Genomic DNA, 21,548 nt, shown 5'->3' with positions numbered 1-21,548 from the left:
ATTTAGGCTAGCTCAGCTATCGATCAATTGAAAAAGCAAAAATTTGTGATCATGCTAATCATGCATGGCAAACTATTTTAGTTTTCATACTTTTATAAAATGTGATTATCTATTATCATAATCCATTTTGGTACACATTTATGTTTTAGATGACTTTATAAGAAATGGTGTGTAGGTGTAAGCACTAGTACTTTCCATTTGCTCAGGCTAGTCTATTGTTCAGTCCACGTGAGCCTGGTGCTGTAGTGGTGTAAAGTCCTTTGCATTGCCCAGGCTAGTTTATTGTTTAGTTAAAGTGTAAAGCATTTTGACAAAGTTTTATTTTCTTATTCCTGTAAGACAGTGGTTCCCAAACTTTTTATAGTCCCATACCCCTTCAAACATTCAATCTCCAGCTGCGTACCCCCTCTATCACCAGGGTCAGTTCGCTCTTAAAAGCCTGCCACACACACACTATACAATACCTTTATTAAACATAAGAATGAGTGTGAGTTTTTGTCACAACCCGGCTCGTGGGAAGTATTATTTAACATTTTTACATATAAAACCTTAGTTATTCACAATTTTTGATGAACAAATAACACAGGTTAACGTGAAGGGTATGCTTGAAAGGATGCACATAACTCTGCAATGTTGGGTTGTATTGGAGTCTCAGTCTTAAATCATTTCCCACACAGTCTGCCTGCATTTAGTTTTCATACTAGTGAGGGCCGAGAATCCACTCTCACATAGGTAGTGGTTGCAAAGGGCATCAGTGTCTTAACAGTGCGATTTTCCAAGGCAAGAAGCTCTGCGCACAGCCCTATCCAGAAATTTGGCAGTGGCTTCTGATTCAATTCAAATTTCACAGAACCGCTTGTTGTACTTTCGATGAGGCTCTCTTGTTCAGATATCAGTAAGTGGACTGGAGACAGGTCATGAAAGGGATAATGAATCCAGTTGTTTGTGTCGTCCGTTTCGGAAAAGTACCTGCGTAATTTTGCACCCAACTCACTCAGGTGCTTAGCTATATCACATTTGACATTGTCCGTAAGCTTGTTCATTTGCACACAAAAAATCATACAATGATGGAAAGACCTGTGTGTTGTCCTTGTTAATACAGACAGAAAAGATCTCCAACTTCTTAATCATAGCCTCAATTTTGTCCCGCACATTGAATATATACTGCTCAAAAAAATAAAGGGAACACTTAAACAACACAATGTAACTCCAAGTCAATCACACTTCTGTGAAATCAAACTGTCCACTTAGGAAGCAACACTGATTGACAATAAATTTCACATGCTGTTGTTCAAATGGAATAGACAACAGGTGGAAATTATAGGCAATTAGCAAGACACCCCCAATAAAGGAGTGGTTCTGCAGGTGGGGACCACAGACCACTTCTCAGTTCCTATGCTTCCTGGCTGATGTTTTGGTCACTTTTGAATGCTGGCGGTGCTTTCGCTCTAGTGGTAGCATGAGACGGATTCTACAACCCACACAAGTGGCTCAGGTAGTGCAGCTCATCCAGGATGGCACATCAATGCGAGCTGTGGCAAGAAGGTTTGCTGTGTCTGTCAGCGTAGTGTCCAGAGCATGGAGGCGCTACCAGGAGACAGGCCAGTACATCAGGAGACGTGGAGGAGGCCGTAGGAGGGCAACAACCCAGCAGCAGGACCGTTACCTCCGACTTTGTGCAAGGAGGAGCACTGCCAGAGCCCTGCAAAATGACCTCCAGCAGGCCACAAATGTGCATGTGTCTGCTCAAACGGTGAGAAACAGACTCCATGAGGGTGGTATGAGGGCCCGACGTCCACAGGTGGGGGTTGTGCTTACAGCCCAACACCATGCAGGACGTTTGGCATTTGCCAGAGAACACCAAGATTGGCAAATTCGCCACTGGCGCCCTGTGCTCTTCACAGATGAAAGCAGGTTCACACTGAGCACATGTGACAGACGTGACAGAGTTTGGAGACGCCATGGAGAACGTTCTGCTGCCTGCAACATCCTCCAGCATGACCGGTTTGGCGGTGGGTCAGTCATGGTGTGGGGTGGCATTTCTTTGGGGGGCCGAACAGCCCTCCATGTGCTCGCCAGAGGTAGCCTGACTGCCATTAGGTACCGAGATGAAATCCTCAGACCCCTTGTGAGACCATATGCTGGTGCGTTTGGCCCTGGGTTCCTCCTAATGCAAGACAATGCTAGACCTCATGTGGCTGGAGTGTGTCAGCAGTTCCTGCAAGAGGAAGGCATTGATGCTATGGACTGGCCCGCCCGTTCCCCAGACCTGAATCCAATTGAGCACATCTGGGACATCATGTCTCACTCCATCCACCAATGCCACGTTGCACCACAGATTGTCCAGGTTTTGGCGGATGCTTTAGTCCAGGTCTGGGAGGAGATCCCTCAGGAGACCATCCGCCACCTCATCAGGAGCATGCCCAGGCGTTGTAGGGAGGTCATACAGGCACGTGGAGGCCACACACACTACTGAGCCTCATTTTGACTTGTTTTAAGGACATTACATCAAAGTTGGATCAGCCTGTAGTGTGGTTTTCCACTTTAATTTTGAGTGTGACTCCAAATCCAGACCTCCATGGGTTTATAAATTGGATTTCCATTGAATATTTTTGTGTGATTTTGTTGTCAGCACATTCAACTATGTAAAGAAAAAAGTATTTAATAAGATTATTTCATTCATTCAGATCTAGGATGTGTTATTTTAGTGTTCCCTTTATTTTTTTGAGCAGTGTAGTTGCGGAGAGTCCCTGTAATCCTAGATTTGGATCCATCAGGCAAGAAAAACCACACCCAGATAGGCCAGTCATGTGAGAAACTCGTCATCATGCAAGCAGTCAGACAAGTGAAAATTATGGCAGTAAATAAAACTTTCAGCTCATCCCTCAATAAAAAAAAAATGTGTCAATACTTTGCCCCTTGATAACCAGCGCACTTCTGTATGTTGTAAACGCGTTACATGGTCGCTGCCCATATCATTGCAGAAAATACACGAGAGTTCAGGGGCCTTGCTTTAACAAAGTTAACCATTTTCATTGTAGTGTCCAAAACGTCTTTCAAGCTGTCAGACATTCCCTTGGTAGCAAGAGCCTCTCGGTGGATGCTGCAGTGTACCCAAGTGGCATTGGGAGCAACTGCTTGCACGCGCGTTACCACTCCACTATGTCTCTCTGTCATGGCTTTTGCACCATCAGTACAGATACCAACACATCTTGACCACCAAAGTCCATTTAATGTCACAAAGCTGTCCAGTACTTTAAAAATATCCTGTTGTCCTGGTTTCCAGAAGGGGATGTCTTCCTTAATTGACCCCCATAAACATAACAGACATATACCAGGAGCTGTGCCAGGCCCGACTCGTCTGTTGACTCATCCAGCTGTAATGCATAGAATTCACTGGCTTGTATGCGAAGCAGTAATTGTTTCAAAACATATCCTGCCATGTCACTGATGCGTCGTGAAACAGTGTTGTTTGATGAAGACATTGTCTGCATAGTTTTTTTGGGCCTTTTCCCCCAGCATTGTCCCAGCCATATCTGCGGCACCAAGAAGAATTAAGTCTTCCACAATAGTATGGGGCTTGCCTGTGCTAGCCACTCGGTAGCTCACCATATAATATGCTTCTAGCCCCTTCTTATTAATGATATCTGTTGCTTTTATACATGTCTTACTACTCAAAAGTCGAAAGTCGCTCAAAAAACTCCCGTGGCCTATTTTTCAAATTCTCATGTTTAGTTTCTAAATGTCTGCGCAAGAGTGAAGGTTTCCCGTGAGAGAATAACAGTTAATGTGATTGGATGTTAATTATTTGACAGCAGGTATTCCCCCACAGGGGTATGCGCAATGCTGTCGGGGGTACGCTATACATTTGGATGAGGTTTTTTTCTCGCCTGAGTGGCATCGTTTCACTGCCAAAAATAACATTTAACCATCTCGTGTTCTCCGAAATAACATCACAATGTCAAATACAGGTAGCCTATTAATGGTTATATGAAAGGTACTCATGGTATATATATTGTGTGATCCTGTTTGTAAAACAGGTCAGGTTTTTTGAGTATGTATTCAGTTCCACCATGGATGGCGAGCCGCCCGAACCAAGGACATCGATAAGCATGCAAAGATTTATTTTCCTTTTCCTTGGAGGACACTGAATTTGCACTGCCAGACTACGTTGTGGTAGGATTCTTTGTTGCAAGACATCATTGAACCATACATTGCAGTGGGACTGTCATAAGGACAAACTACATTTAAGCACCTTACAGTGTTTATTGACATTTTTATTGACTTCTTGCTGATTTCATCTCATAGCGGTTTAGACAGTATGTCAGTATTTGTGAATTGGGTTTTTCTGTGGATTTCATTCATGTTTATTGTATTTCTATTGAATATTAAAATCTGAGATACCCTCAGATTAAAATAGAGTTGGGGGCACCCTAGTAAACTATAGGTGGGATATAAGGCCGATATCTAAGTCTATTGTAATGTTCATGTATTGAATTCATATTGAGCTCATTGTACAAATTTCACACATCAATATTTACTCAAGGTGATTTTCTATTTACCAAATGATTCAGTTGTGCGGTTTTCATTTCTCTCTACTGCTCCAGTAGTGAACCTAACTGCTCCAATAGAGTTTAAGCTTAAACATCCAGTAGCCCATAGTGTTAAGCAATTGTTACATATGGTAGTTATTAATATTAGACTCATTTAATGTTATTATCTCCACTCACCTTCCAGAAGAGGCGCTGGGGAGAGCGGCAGACTGCTCATCACTGTTGGTCTCTGCCTGCTACACACACAAAAACACACACATACACACGCACACACACGCACAGTAGATTACAGTGTCTTCAGAGAATACTGTGATCAACAGTATGTGGTTTGCTCACATTGACTTTAGACATGGCCACAAGTTTTACCTTCAGCACCTCCAGCTTCTCCTTCAGACAAGAGATCTCAGTCTCCAGACGACGATACTTCTCCTCAGACCGGGACAACCTGAACACAGGAAACAGTCACACACTGTTCTGTTCCCCTACACCACCACCACATGCTGTGGTCACTTCACTGTTCTGTTCCCCTACACCACCACCACATGCTGTGGTCACTACACTGTTCTGTTCCCCTACAGCACCACCACATGCTGTGGTCACTACACTGTTCTGTTCCCCTACACCACCACCACATGCTGTGGTCACTACACTGTTCTGTTCCCCTACACCACCACCACATGCTGTGGTCACTACACTGTTCTGTTCCCCTACACCACCACCACATGCTGTGGTCACTACACTGTTCTGTTCCCCTACACCATCACCACATGCTGTGGTCACTTCACTGTTCTGTTCTCCTACACCACCACCACATGCTGTGGTCACTACACTATTCTGTTCCCCTACACCACCACCACATGCTGTGGTCACTACACTGTTATATTCCCCTACACCACCACCACATGCTGTGGTCACTACACTATTCTGTTCCCCTACACCACCACCACATGCTGTGGTCACTACACTGTTCTGTTCCCCTACAGCACCACCACATGCTGTGGTCACTATACTGTTCTGTTCTACACCACCACCACATGCTGTGGTCACTACACTGTTCTGTTCCCCTACACCACCACCACATGCTGTGGTCACTACACTGTTCTGTTCCCCTACACCACCACCACATGCTGTGGTCACTTCACTGTTCTGTTCTACACCACAGCCACATGCTGTGGTCACTACACTGTTCTGTTCTACACCACCACCACATGCTGTGATCACTACACTGTTCTGTTCCCCTACACCACCACCACATGCTGTGGCCACTACACTGTTCTGTTCCCCTACAGCACCACCACATGCTGTGGTCACTACACTGTTCTGTTCTACACCACCACCACATGCTGTGGTCACTACACTGTTCTGTTCCCCTACACCACCACCACATGCTGTGGTCACTACACTGTTCTGTTCCCCTACACCCCCACCACATGCTGTGGTCACTTCACTGTTCTGTTCCCCTACACCACCACCACATGCTGTGGTCACTACACTGTTCTGTTCTGTTCCCCTACACCACCACCACATGCTGTGGTCACTACACTGTTCTGTTGCCCTACACCACCACCACATGCTGTGGTCACTACACTGTTCTGTTCTACACCACCACCACATGCTGTGGTCACTACACTGTTCTGTTCCCCTACACCACCACCACATGCTGTGGTCACTACACTGTTCTGTTCCCCTACACCCCCACCACATGCTGTGGTCACTTCACTGTTCTGTTCCCCTACACCACCACCACATGCTGTGGTCACTACACTGTTCTGTTCTGTTCCCCTACACCACCACCACATGCTGTGGTCACTACACTGTTCTGTTCCCCTACACCACCACCACATGCTGTGGTCACTACACTGTTCTGTTCCCCTACACCACCACCACATGCTGTGGTCACTACACTGTTCTGTTCCCCTACACCACCACCACATGCTGTGGTCACTACACTGTTCTGTTCCCCTACAGCACCACCACATGCTGTGGTCACTACACTGTTCTGTTCTACACCACCACCACATGCTGTGGTCACTACACTGTTCTGTTCCCCTACACCACCACCACATGCTGTGGTCACTACACTGTTCTGTTCCCCTACACCACCACCACATGCTGTGGTCACTACACTGTTCTGTTCCCCTACACCACCACCACATGCTGTGGTCACTACACTGTTCTGTTCCCCTACACCACCACCACATGCTGTGGTCACTACACTGTTCTGTTCCCCTACACCACCACCACATGCTGTGGTCACTTCACTGTTCTGTTCCCCTACACCACCACCACATGCTGTGGTCACTACACTGTTCTGTTCTCCTACACCACCACCACATGCTGTGGTCACTACACTGTTCTGTTCTGTTCCCCTACACCACCACCACATGCTGTGGTCACTACACTGTTCTGTTCCCCTACACCACCACCACATGCTGTGGTCACTACACTGTTCTGTTCCCCTACACCACCACCACATGCTGTGGTCACTACACTGTTCTGTTCCCCTACACCACCACCACATGCTGTGGTCACTACACTGTTCTGTTCCCCTACAGCACCACCACATGCTGTGGTCACTACACTGTTCTGTTCTACACCACCACCACATGCTGTGGTCACTACACTGTTCTGTTCCCCTACACCCCCACCACATGCTGTGGTCACTTCACTGTTCTGTTCCCCTACACCACCACCACCACCACCACATGCTGTGGTCACTACACTTTTCTGTTCTCCTACACCACCACCACATGCTGTGGTCACTACACTGTTCTGTTCCCTTACACCACCACCACATGCTGTGGTCACTTCACTGTTCTGTTCCCCTACACCACCACCACATGCTGTGGTCACTACACTGTTCTGTTCTCCTACACCACCACCACATGCTGTGGTCACTACACTGTTCTGTTCCCCTACACCACCACCACATGCTGTGGTCACTTCACTGTTCTGTTCCCCTACACCACCACCACATGCTGTGGTCACTACACTGTTCTGTTCCCCTACACCACCACCACATGCTGTGGTCACTTCACTGTTCTGTTCCCCATCAGCACCACCACATGCTGTGGTCACTTCACTGATCTGTTCCCCTACAGCAGCACCACATGCTGTGGTCACTTCACTGTTCTGTTCTCCTACACCACCACCACATGCTGTGGTCACTACACTGTTCTGTTCCCCTACACCACCACCACATGCTGTGGTCACTACACTGTTCTGTTCCCCTACACCACCACCACATGCTGTGGTCACTACACCGTTCTGTTCCCCTACACCACCACCACATGCTGTGGTCACTTCACTGTTCTTTTCCCCTACACCACCACCACATGCTGTGGTCACTACACTGTTCTGTTCCCCTACACCACCACCACATGTTGTGGTCACTACACTGCTCTGTTCCCCTACACCACCACCACCACATGCTGTGGTCACTTCACTGTTCTGTTCCCCATCAGCACCACCACATGCTGTGGTAACTACACTGTTCTGTTCTACACCACCACCACATGCTGTGGTCACTACACTGTTCTGTTCCCCTACAGCAGCACCACATGCTGTGGTCACTTCACTGTTCTGTTCCCCTACAGCAGCACCACATGCTGTGGTCACTTCACTGTTCTGTTCCCCTACAGCAGCACCACATGCTGTGGTCACTTCACTGTTCTGTTCCCCTACACCACCACCACATGCTGTGGTCACTACACTGTTCTGTTCCCCTACACCACCACCACATGCTGTGGTCACTACACTGTTCTGTTCCCCTACACCACCACCACATGCTGTGGTCACTTCACTGTTCTTTTCCTCTACACCACCACCACATGCTGTGGTCACTACACTGTTCTGTTCCCCTACACCACCACCACATGTTGTGGTCACTACACTGCTCTGTTCCCCTACACCACCACCACATGCTGTGGTCACTTCACTGTTCTGTTCCCCATCAGCACCACCACATGCTGTGGTCACTTCACTGTTCTGTTCCCCTACACCACCACCACATGCTGTGGTCACTTCACTGTTCTGTTCCCCTACAGCAGCACCACATGCTGTGGTCACTTCACTGTTCTGTTCCCCTACACCCCCACCACATGCTGTGGTCACTTCACTGTTCTGTTCCCCTACAGCAGCACCACATGCTGTGGTCACTTCACTGTTCTACATTAATTTCACTCAGTTCATGAGGATGATGTAATAGAGGTATAGAAGAGATGTTAGAGGGTCAATTCACCACTTTTAAAGTTGATTATCTCTCCAGCACCAGAAGACTCATATATTCAATGTTATCAGAGTCTATAGCAAATCAAATAAATGTATTTATAAATCCCTTTAATATCAACAAAGTGCTTTACAGAAACCCAGCCTAAAACCCTAGAGAGCAATGCAGAGGCAGAAGCACAGTGACTAGGAATAAACTCTCTAGAAAGGTAGGAACCTAGGAAAGAAACCTAGAGAGGAACCAGGCTCTGGGAGGTGTCCAGTCCTCTTCTTTACCGCTAGAGAACAGACTAATACAGAATGTGAATTACACCTGTGGGGTCTCTATTATTACTAATGATAAAATATGTAATTTAATGTAAAAATGAATAACTTTTAACGTGGCATGAACACAACCAGTCATGATGCTTTCATCTGATTGTCAAACAAATCACTTCTAAAAGTAGTCTACCTGTACATGTTGATCAACTCCTAAATAATTCCAGCATCTAAACAGTGGACTGCATGTATACTGACACCATGTGATGAATAGAAACAGACATCTGTTTATAAAACACCATAAAGTGTGAATAATGATATTCAGTGGTTGACATTGATTAGAACTACATTAATTGATGCTTCTTGATGACAAATGTACCTTTTTGGGGAAATCTGAAAAGGGACAGAAACTGTCCCAGGAACAACTGGATGGTCACCCTAACACACACGTACTAGACTAGGCTACAATGTGTATTACCATGAACTTCTAATAGGCCTTCCAGTAACCAGTGATGTAGTGGTCAAAATATTGGTGGGTAAACTCTGATAGCTGGTCACGGTGAAAAGAGTAATGCTCCCAATACTTTCAATGCATTTTTCTGAAAAAGTGGGTCAACTGTGTTTACCGTGCAGTAGACCTACACCACTGATGGTAGCCTACACTCTCAGATGAGGACATTTTACACACATCAACACACGCAAAGGTATGCGAAGGGATTTTGACTTATAAATTATATATACAGGACCAGTCAAAAGTTTGGACACACCTACTCATTCAAGGGTTTTTCTTAATTGTTACTATTTTCTACATTGTAGAATAATAGTGAAGACATCACAACTATGAAATAACACATAAGGAATCATGTAGTAACAAAAAAAGTGTTGAACAAATCAAAATATATTTTGTATTTGAGATTCTTCTAAGTAGCCACCCTTTGCCTTGATGACAGCTTTGCACACTCTTGGCAAAGCATGCCATTCCATGAGAACAACATTTTTTTTTCAACTCGAATCAATGACCCGAATCAGTCCTTCATGACAACAAAATCATAAACAGAGTAGGCTGGCTAATAAGTGCTTAGCTTTGGGGTCAAGCTCAGGTAAAACAATTTGGCTAATCTATACTTCCATATATCCAAGTCCTATTCTTGAAGATCAAGGGGTATTACATTTATTGGAATGACTGGAATTCTGATATGCTTTGGTTTTAATGTAAAGATATAATTTAATCGTATTATTATATGGGGTTGAAAGCGATGGGTTAGAAGAAGCCTACATAACCACCACAAAGTAAAATTGAACATCCATATATGGCCAGCTATGTAAACACTAACACTGATTTATCCTGTAAAATATGTCGTTCAATTGGTAACATACATTTTTGTCTTCTTCTAATGGCTCTTCAAGGGAAAGTAATCTAAAAGTAATGAAATGTGATCAGATTACGTTACTGAGTCTGGGGTAATCCCAAAGTTAGGTTACTGATTACAATTTTGGACAGGTAATTTGTAACTGTAACGAATTACACTTAGAAAGTAACCTACCCAACCCTGACGGTTTATTTAAGCCCCCCCTTGCTCCCCCATAATTCGCACCCTGGACTAATATCCTCTATGTTCACTCACATTCCAGAAGAGGTGCTGGGGAGTTCGCTGGACGGCTCCTCACTCTCCTCCCCTGCTGGCTTCCTTTCCTTTTCAGAGGCAGCTACCTCCTACACACACACACACACACACACAGTCTGTCTTGTCTGCAGTCTTTTCTATTGAGGACCACACCAGGTTAGGGTCTATGCGTGTAATAAAACTTAATGGATGAGATAGTCATTGTTGAGAACACTGTGTCTCTTGACAACATCACTTGATTGAAATCGCAACAGTTTACCCTTTAACGTTACAAAGTAAATTATAAACGACTTCTGCTTTCTTCACTCCTTCGAATGACGTGCAAACTGCTAGCTATGAATTAATATGATATTACTGCGTTATGAATTCATAGCAAGACTAGAATATATAGTTCATAGGCCTACATTAACATGTCTATTACATCACATGTTCTTGCATTTTATCGTGTAAATTACTTTTACCCGTTACTTTGATCGGGTCAATCTCGCACTTCGTATTGCTGTAAGTCAAATATGAAACGGATACAATGTAGCCTACTTTACTGTATCAACAAACTTTTCAGGGACGTTTACAGATAAAATAGCAACATACTAATATTTCCTTCAAACTATATTGTCTTACTATTGATGAGTCCATTTTCAGACACTCCAGGCGCAGCCAGCCGACTGGAAAATAATAAAGCCGGATGGTAGAGCGCTACAGTTTCATTTCGTTTTGAGCAGCCCAGACCATCCCATGACACATCCTACCTATAGGTCTCTAGTAGTGCGTCGCCCTCTTGTGGACAAACTGATACCAAACCAAAATAGGTGTGAGAGTCAGTCAAGAGACCATGGTTAAACCATTCTAATTTAGCGGTGAAGTCGATATAACATCTCTGATATGATCTTGTTCTTTGTTTCCAGTTGGATCACAGCTTGTATTTGTAATAAAATAATATTCTGACTCATGGCTTTGTAGGATTTATTCAAGATATGAAGAATGCATACAAAACAGATGTTATTCATTGTCTTCTTGTCAGCCTGTCTGTATGGTATGGGATCTAGGAGTAGGGTTGCAAAATTCTGGGAACTTTCAATAAATTCCCTGGTTTTCCCAGGAATACGGACATTACACTGATCCTTGTCTCTATGGCCCCCTAGTGGTTCAGCAGGACATTACACTGTAATGTGTGACGATGGGGAAGAGGTGGAGGAGGAGGAAGAGGAGGAGCCATGGGCATGTGATGCTGTGAGGGAGGAATGTGAGAGATAGATACAGACATAATATGACATTTGAAATGTCTTTAATCTTTTGTTTCTTCTGTGAGTGTAATGTTTACTGTTCAATTTTACAGTTTATTTCTATTTTGTTTATTATCTACTTAACATATGTTTCCCATGCCAATAAAGCCCTTGAATAGAGAGAGAGAGACTAGAGAGTCAGCCTAAAACATGTAATACATGTTAGATGGAAATGAATACAGTAGAGTCATTCATACATGTTGTCATATTATCATTAGACAGGTCAATTCATACCTGTTGTCATGTTATTATCAGACAGGTCAATTCATACCTGTTGTCATGTTATCATCAGACAGGTCAATATCCACCCTGCACAGCCAGAAGAGGACTGGCCACCCCTCATAGCCTGGTTCCTCTCTAGGTTTCTTCCTAGGTTTTTGGCCTTTCTAGGGAGTTTTTCCTAGGGAGTTTTTCCTAGCCACCGTGCTTCTTTCACATGCTTTGCTTGCTGTTTGGGGTTTTAGGCTGGGTTTCTGTACAGCACTTTGAGAATATCAGCTGATGTACGAAGGGCTATATAAAAATACATTTGATTTGATTTGAAATTTGAATTCATACATGTTGTCATGTTATCATCAGACAGGTGAAGTTTGGGTCCCATGTTTCATGAACTGAAACAAAAGATCCCAAAAATGTTCCAAATTTCACTCAGTCATAGAACATGAGAGTTTCATTGAATCTGACAGGTCACACTTCCAGATACCAAAGAATATACCACTTTTACCTGGAAACCATTTTCATATACTCTATTAACCTTAGTGACCGTTATATTTCCACCAACCATTTAATTTGCTTGGCTTCTTCTTCGGGGATTTAGGGTCAACTTGAGGATTATATTAATGCATTTTGGTAAATGTAGTATTTTCCCCATACTGAACAACATTTTTTATATATATATTTAACTAGGCAAGTCAGTTAAGAACAAATTCTTACTTACAATGACGGTCTATGAACAGTGGGTTAACTGCCTTGTTCAGGGGCAGAACAACAGATTTTTACCTTGTCAGCTCGGGGATTTGATGTAGCAACCTTTCGGTTACTGGCCCAACGCTCTAACCACTAGGCTACCTGCCGCCCCATTTAAGTGATTACTGAAATATAATAACTACAGGTTTTGTTTTGCTTGATCATTGATTTTAAGAGCTTGTCCTGAAAATCAATTGTTTCATAAATATTTTATATGCATGTATATAACAACATGTTTGGTATAGAATTTACAATATGTATATTTGTATAGACTACAGTGATAGAATAGAAGAGGCATTTTAATTCAATTTAATTAAACTCTATTTCCGTTAATTAAAATTGCAATTCGGTATCCTGATTATTACCTCAATTCAAATTTAATTCAAATTCAATAATTTAATTATATTTATTATATATTATATTTGCCTTGGTTGGCAGGAGGGGCTGCAGGGGAAACAGCTGAAACTGGGAGGGGGAAATTATGTATTAAAACCCTATCTAGGATGATAAGATACTGTCAAGGATAATAAGATACTGTCTAGGATGATAAGATACTGTCTAGGATGATAAGATACTGTCAAGGATGATAAGATACTGTCTAGGATGATAAGATACTGTCTAGGATGATAAGATACTGTCTTGGATGATAAGATACTGTCTAGGATGATAAGATACTGTCAAGGATGATAAGATACTGTCTAGGATGATAAGATACTGTCTAGGACGATAAGATACTGTCTAGGATGATAAGATACTGTCTAGGATCAACTTGATCTCTAGTTTGTTATTGAGAGGTTTATAATGGTGGTGAATCTCTAGTTTGTTATTGAGAGGTTTATAATGGTGGTGAATCTCTAGTTTGTTATTGAGAGGTTTATAATGGTGATGAATCTCTAGTTTGTTATTGAGAGGTTTATAATGGTGATGAATCTCTAGTTTGTTACTGAGAGGTTTATAATGGTGATGAATCTCTAGTTTGTTATTGAGAGGTTTATAATGGTGATGAATATCTAGTTTGTTATTGAGAGGTTTATAATGGTGATGAATATCTAGTTTATTATTGAGAGGTTTATAATGGTGATGAATCTCTACTTTGTTATTGAGAGGTTTATAATGGTGGTGAATATATAGTTTGTTATTGAGAGGTTTATAATGGTGATGAATCTCTAGTTTGTTATTGAGAGGTTTATAATGGTGGTGAATCTCTAGTTTGTTATTGAGAGGTTTATAATGGTGGTGAATATCTAGTTTGTTATTGAGAGGTTTATAATGGTGATGAATCTCTAGTTTGTTATTGAGAGGTTTATAATGGTGATGAATCTCTAGTTTGTTATTGAGAGGTTTATAATGGTGGTGAATCTCTAGTTTGTTATTGAGAGGTTTATAATGGTGGTGAATATCTAGTGTGTTAGTGAGAGGTTTATAATGATGGTGAATGTCAGTGGAAGGTCAACAGTACCTGTAGAGGTGACATCTGTTGGTGAGGCTGAGGATGAAAAGAGAAGGTGTTTTACTATCTGACAAAAGGTACGTTCATTATAGACAACCATAAGCATATGACATAATCACATCATAGTCCAATAACAATAATACTATCAGAGAACTACAACATGTAAAAGTACTACTATTAGAGAACTACAACATGTAACAGTACTACTATCAGAGAACTACAACATGTAACAATACTACTATCAGAGAACTACAACATGTAACAATACTACTATCAGAGAACTACAACATGTAACAGTACTACTATCAGAGAACTACAACATGTAACAATACTACTATCAGAGAACTACAACATGTAACAGTACTACTATCAGAGAACTACAACATGTAACAATACTACTATCAGAGAACTACAACATGTAACAATACTACTATCAGAGAACTACAACATGTAACAGTACTACTGCTCCTGGTCTGTCTTCATTTGATTTGAGCTCTGAATGTCTGTTGCCATGGCAGCCAGACAAGTCTGTTCCATACAAGTTCATCACCTTCCTTTTCTTTCAGAAGCACATCAACTTCTTTAACTATAGTTTGTAAGAACAACTGGAATGTGGGGTAGTAGTAGTTTTCATAGGAATCAAAATTCACAAACTCTGCTTTCTGAAGTAAAGAGACATTGCTAGTCAGTGAAATGATAAGTGAGAATGAAATGAGAATTGACATAGTAATAAAAAATGTATTATTCAAATATAGCCCACATTTATGTTTGGTTGTATTCGATGTCCATCTGCAGAATAAGTGGAGAGGCTGTATTCTTTTTTCAGGGTAAGTTTACACTGAGAAGTTTAGAATTTCTCTTATTTCATCTCTTTCAATCAACTCCTGCACCTTGAAAGGACCAACAATAGACAGGTTAATTATGTTTCAAAATGACTTAAAAATAAAATTAATTGCAGAGAATGTGAGTCAAAAAAATACGTAAAGCTTGAGAATAATGCAATAAGATGAAAAAGGTCAACAGATGGAATTCAGTGAAACTTGCTACTTGAGCCTTGCTACTCTCCATAATGGTTTGATTACATGTTTGGCCATTATGCTAGTATTACATTTCTCATCGTGTGTTTGATTGAATTCCAGACAGATAGAAGTGGGTTTCTAGGGTTGTAGGGTTCCAGCTCACCTCTTTTCTCACAACATTACTGGGAAGCAACAACACATTCAGGATGGACCTCTGTTCAGGGACAAACGGTGGGTAGAATAACAACACAAGCCCCTGGATAGAGAAGATGGGAGCATCTTAAGCATCTTAAGAAGATGGGAGCATCATAAGCAGAGAATCCAGTGATGTTTATAATGATATGTTTCTGTACATGAAACGGATACTACTACTGTACTGTACAGATAAAATATACTTAACCATGAAATAACATTATACTCAGTTTTCCTTCAACTATATTTCATACCATGGACGGGTCTGTTTTCATACACTCCAAGAAGAGAGTGCCAGCCGAAGTAGAGCGCTACAGTTTACTTTCGTTTCCAACCACCCAGCCCATCCTTCTTCAATGAGGTTTAACCTTGATTGGCATCTAATAAATGTTGCATCACAGGTGGGATGAGAGAACTCGATCTGGTGACCTCTCTGCTACGGTGCTCCCAGGAAGAGGGAGGCTGTAGGACAAGAGAAAACACTAGCTAAGGTTTAAACAGTCTTCTCCAAAGACTGAATATAATTTCTAGAGAAATAATTACTGTTGTAAATGTTTGTTCTCAATGCATCAGTCAGGGTTAGACTAAAATAAGTCAGTCCAATGATGGTGATGATGATGACTGCACTTTGGGACCTGTGATCACAATAATCTCATAATAGTTTTTTTTTATTCAATTAAATGAAGGATTTCATGAATGAATGGATCAGATAAATGTGTTTATGTAGGAATAGCTGTAAAGGTTCAAATCCTAACCTTTATATATCTATGCAGTGTAGTCTTCTATAAATCAAATCAAATGTTTATTCATCATGTGCACAGGATACAGTGGGTGTAAATGGCACAGTGAAATGCTTACTTGCAAGCTTCTATACACAATGATATAAAAAATATGTCCCTTATTTGACCTTTAAAAGTTTGAGAAACAGACGCCTCAGAAGTCCTCAACTGGCAGCTTCATTAAATCGTACCCGCAAAACACCAGTCTCAACGTCAACAGTGAAGAGGCAACTCCAGGATGCTGGCCTTCTTGGCAGAGTTGCAAAGAAAAAGCCATATCTCAGACTGGCATATAAAAAGAAAAGCTTAAGATGGACAAAAGAACACAGACAGTGGACAGAGGAACTCTGTTTTCTTTTGTTTTCTTTCAAAAACAAGGACGTTTCTAAGTGACCTCAAACTTTTGAACGGTAGTGTATTTTCAAAGAAGTGTGGATCATCATTATTTTGACCATATAGATTATTAATGAGCCAAATCTGTTTATGGTCCATCTACCTTGTGGATCTGTTTGAACAATTTGCACATTCGGATCAAAATTGTTAATTAATATCATCACCCTATTTGAGTTTCTTTGCCCATGGGAGAAGTATACAGCTATACCATGGTATTTGCACTGCTACTGAATAAACCTCCAATTGTTCTCCACTCATCCACTGGCTAAAACCTCCCCCCATCCCAAGTTGGATTGTGGTCCCAGTGAGTGACAGACCACCCTTGTCCCCCTGGATCTTAGGACCTTGGAGAGATTGTGACCCATCCTTTATAAAAGAGCACACAGTGCCTACCACAGAACAGAAACAGATTAACTGACAAAAGCATTTCCAACACCCTCTCTCTTGTATACAGTTATTTAAAAATATATACAGTTGAAGTCGGAAGTTTACATACACTTAGGTTGGAGTCATTAAATCTCGTTTAACTTTTTAGTGATAGGGGGCAGTATTCGGAAATTCGGGATGAATGACGTGCCCAAATTAAACTGCCTACTACTCGGGCCCAGAAGGTAAGATATGCATATTATTAGTAGAATTGGATAGAAAACACTCTGAAGTTTCTAAAACTGTTTGAATGATGTCTGTGAGTATAACAGAACTCATATGGCAGGCAAAAACCTGAGAAAAATCCAACCAGGAAGTGGGAAATCTGAGGCAATGACTTGAAAAAACTACAGCCTATCTAACACACAGTGACTTAGGGTTCATTTTGCACTTCCAAAGGCTTCCACTAGATGTCAACAGTCTTTAGAACCTTGTTTCAGGCTTTTGCAGTGAACAGAGAGCGAACAAGAGGACCTGGAAGTTGGTGAGTCAGAAAAGGATATGAGTTCAGTGGCGCGCATTCACGTGAGAGGTAGCTGTGTTCATAACGTTTTTGAAGACATTGGAATCGTCCGGTTGGAATATTATGGAAGATTTATGTTAAAAAGGCCCTAAAGATTGATGCTATACATCGTTTGACATGTTTCTACGAACGTAAATAGAACTTTTTTTAACTCTTCGTCATGAAATTTTCGGCGTGCTTCCTACATTTGGAGTAGCTTACTGAATGCGCTAACAACAAGGAGGTATTTGGACATAAATGATGGACTTTATGGAACAAAACAACATTTATTGTGGACCTGGGATTTCTGAGAGTGCATTCTGATGAAGATCATCAAAGGTAAGTGAATATTTATAATGCTATTTATGATTTTAGATGACTCCAAAATGGCGGGTACCTGTATTGCCTGATGTTGTTTTCTGAGCGCCGTACTCAGATTATTGCAAAGTGTGCTTTCCCCGTGAAGCTTTTTTGAAATCTGTCACAGCGGTTGCATTAAGGAGATGTTTATCTATAATTCTTTGAATAACAGTTTAATATTTTATCAAGGTTTATGATGAGTATCTTGTAAATTGTTGTGCTCATTCACTGGAAATTTTGGAGGCAAAATATTTTCTGAACATCACGCGCCAATCAGGGGCGGAAATCCCCGGGGGGACGGGGGGGACACGACCCCTCCATCCTGGGAAAAATATGATTTGTCCCCCCCAAAATATCACTAAAACATAACTATGTAATTTAAATAATATTAATAATACGCAATGAAAGCAATTGTGCTGATTATAGACACTTAATAGCGCGTTTTTAAGTTTCAAAAGATTGCGACCCCCCCACCCTTTGCCTCACAATGGTTTGATCCACTGCCAGTTCCTTAGTTGGCAAGGTAAAAGAGGGGTCGTATCCACTGTCTGAAAGGCACTCAATGAACGTAACTGACGTGAGGTTAATCCAGTCAATCGCGCACACACACTAGCTGAATATGCAGAGCTAGCGGGCAAATATTAACTATTAAGCTAGCTAGTAATTATTCCATTTATGTGGCCTCGTCAAAGATGGAATCTTTGCTATCGTCAATTTATTCCAAGATCAGCATGCAGATTATGTAAATTAGTGCTTCAAAGTCCCTGTGATAAGGTTAGCGATAAACTGAAGTCCAAACTGAACAGAACTACACTCTCTTCTACCATTGTCTTAAATATATTTAATGGTCTCGTTGCAAAAGCTAAATTGTCGCACGGGAACTTTTATTTATTTCTTTTATTTCACCTTTATTTAACCCGGGTAGCAAAGATTATAGCAAACACCACTGAAACGGAATTGGTGCTCGCTAACTTTGCAAATTCAGCTATTGTTGGAAGCCAGCCAATATTAAAATTACAAAAGGTTGCAGCATATGTTGTGTAAATGGTGAACTCATACAGCTGTCAACTCTTGTCATTTTAATCCATTTCACATTTGCTAGCTACCTTTTAGATTGAAGCCCAAATAGAATGATTGAAGATGATAGAAGCCCATCTCCTACTGTAAATAACCTACACACTGTGTGTGTAGCCAGCCAGCCAGCCAGGTAGAAAAATGGCAGAAAAATAAAAGACGGACATCAGAGTATTTTTCAATACACCAAAACGCATAGTAAGAACCCTAGTAGCCTAATATCTCAAAGACTAGTTGATAAAATGTTCATAAGAAAGAAATGAAATTCTAATGGAAATGTTTCACAATGATGTCATTAGGCAGAGCAGGCAACAGATGGCACACAGACAGCAGAGTTGGGGACAGATATGCAGGGACAGACTGGCAGAGACAGGAGGTCTCAGGTAAGTTTGTTGAGTCTTTGTTTGGCAACATTATGAAAGGTTCTCAATTTTTTTTACTTGTAAAATAGGAACATAATTGGAAAATGCCATGGATACCCCCACTCTCAACTTAAACTGGTGACTGAACTAAGATTTGTTAAAGGCAATGGTATTGCTGTTGTGATTAGTTGTGTAGTTTTGGGTACCGGTAGTTAGGAGTACGGCAAACACCTTATTTCTTTGGTTCCTCAATATACATTTACCATATTACAATGTAGGCTATGTGTTACAGCACTACTTTTGGTGTCCCCCTCAGGAATTGCTCTTGAGAAAATTTCATGTAATTGTCCCCTCCAAAGTTGATTCTCAGATTTTCGCCCCTGTCGCCAATGTAAAATGGGGTTTTTGGATATAAATATGAACTTTATCAAACAAAACATACATGTATTGTGTAACATTGACTCCTAGGAGTGTCATCTGATGAAGATCGTCAAAGGTTAGTGCTTCATTTTAGCTGTATTTCTGGTTTTTGTGACGCCTCTCCTGCTTGGAAAATGGCTGTGTGGTTTTTCTTGTTTAGGCTCCGTCCTAACATAATCTAACTTTATGCTTTCGCCGTAAAGCCTTTTTGAAATCGGACAATGTGGTTGTATTAAGGAGAAGTTTATCTTTAAAATGGTGTAAAATAGTTGTATGTTTGAGAAATTTGAATTATGAGATTTTTATTGTTTTAAATTTGCGGCCCTGATATTTCACTGGCTGTTGAATAGTGTGAACCGTGGGTGGGACGGTAGCGTCCCACGTAGCCCAGAGAGGTTTTAACAAACTATAGTTATGGCAAGTCGGTTAGGACATCTACTTTGTGCATGACACAAGTCATTTTTCCAACAATTGTTTACAGACAGATTATTTCACTTATAATTCACTGTATCACAAATCCAGTGGGTCAGAAGTTTACATACACTAAGTTGACTGTGCCTTTAAACAGCTTGGAAAATTCCAGAAAATTAAGTCATGGCTTTAGAAGCTTCTGATAGGCTAATTAACATAATTTGAGTCAATTGGAGGTGTACCTGTGGATGTATTTCAAGGCATACCTTCAAACTCAGTGCCTCTTTGCTTGACATCATGGGAAAATCAAAAGAAATCAGCCAAGACCTCAGAAAAAAATTGTAGACTTCCACAAATCTGGTTCATCCTTGGGAGCAATTTCCAAACGCCTGAAGGTACCACGTTTATCTGTACAAACAATAGTACGCATAAACACCATGGGACCACACAGCCGTCATATCGCTCAGGAAGGAGACGCGTTCTGTCTCCTAGAGATGAACATACTTTGGTGCAAAAAGTGCAAATCAATCCCAGAACAACAGTAAAGGACCATGTAAAGATGCTGTATGAAACGGGTACAAAAGTATCTATATCCACAGTAAAACGAGTCCTATATCGACTATGGTTTGCAACTGCACATGGGGACAAAGATCATACTTTTTGGAGAAATGTCCTCTGGTCTGATTAAACAAAAATAGAACTGTTTGGGCATAATGACCATTGTTATGCTTGGAGGAAAAAGGGGGATGCTTGCAAGCCGAAGAACACCATCCCAACCGTGAAGCACGGGGATGGCAGCATCATGTTGTGGAGGTGCTTTGCTGCAGGAGGGACTGGTGCACTTCACAAAATAGATGGCATCATGAGGATGGAAATTATGTGGATATATTGAAGTAACATCTCAAGACATCAGTCAGGAAGTTAAAGTTTGGTCGCAAATGGGTTTTTCCAAATGGACAATGACCCCAAGCATACTTCCACAGCTGTGGCAAAATGGACAACAAAGTCAAGGTATTGGAGTGGCCATCACAAAGCCCTGACCTCAATCCTATAGAAAATTTGTGGGTAGATCTGAAAAAGCATGTGTGAGCAAGGAGGCCTACAAACCAGACTCAGTTACACCAGCTCTGTCAGGAGGAATGGGCCAAAATTCACCCAACTTATTGTGGGAAGCTTGTGGAAGGCTACCCGAAACGTTTGACCCAAGTTAAACAATTTAAAGGCAATGCTACCAAATACTAATTGTGT

General features: G+C 41.6%; 1 long non-coding RNA gene across 1 annotated transcript; it reads right to left on the bottom strand.

Annotated features, from left to right (window-relative positions):
• Positions 1-2,584: 2,584 nt before the first annotated feature.
• On the bottom strand, positions 2,585-11,411 carry LOC145862592 (uncharacterized). The gene is made up of 4 exons (XR_014382082.1): positions 11,285-11,411; positions 10,664-10,752; positions 4,920-4,998; positions 2,585-4,789 (listed from the first exon to the last, which is right to left on the bottom strand). It is a non-coding gene; the product is annotated as an uncharacterized LOC145862592 (long non-coding RNA).
• Between the last annotated feature and the right edge of the window lie 10,137 nt (positions 11,412-21,548).

This window comes from Salmo salar, chromosome 02 (assembly GCF_965601325.2).
Source record: "Salmo salar chromosome 02, fSalSal1, whole genome shotgun sequence".
NCBI classification, from domain to species: domain Eukaryota; kingdom Metazoa; phylum Chordata; class Actinopteri; order Salmoniformes; family Salmonidae; genus Salmo; species Salmo salar.
Note: the sequence above shows the minus strand (reverse complement) of the source record. Positions and strands in the feature narration are given on the sequence as shown.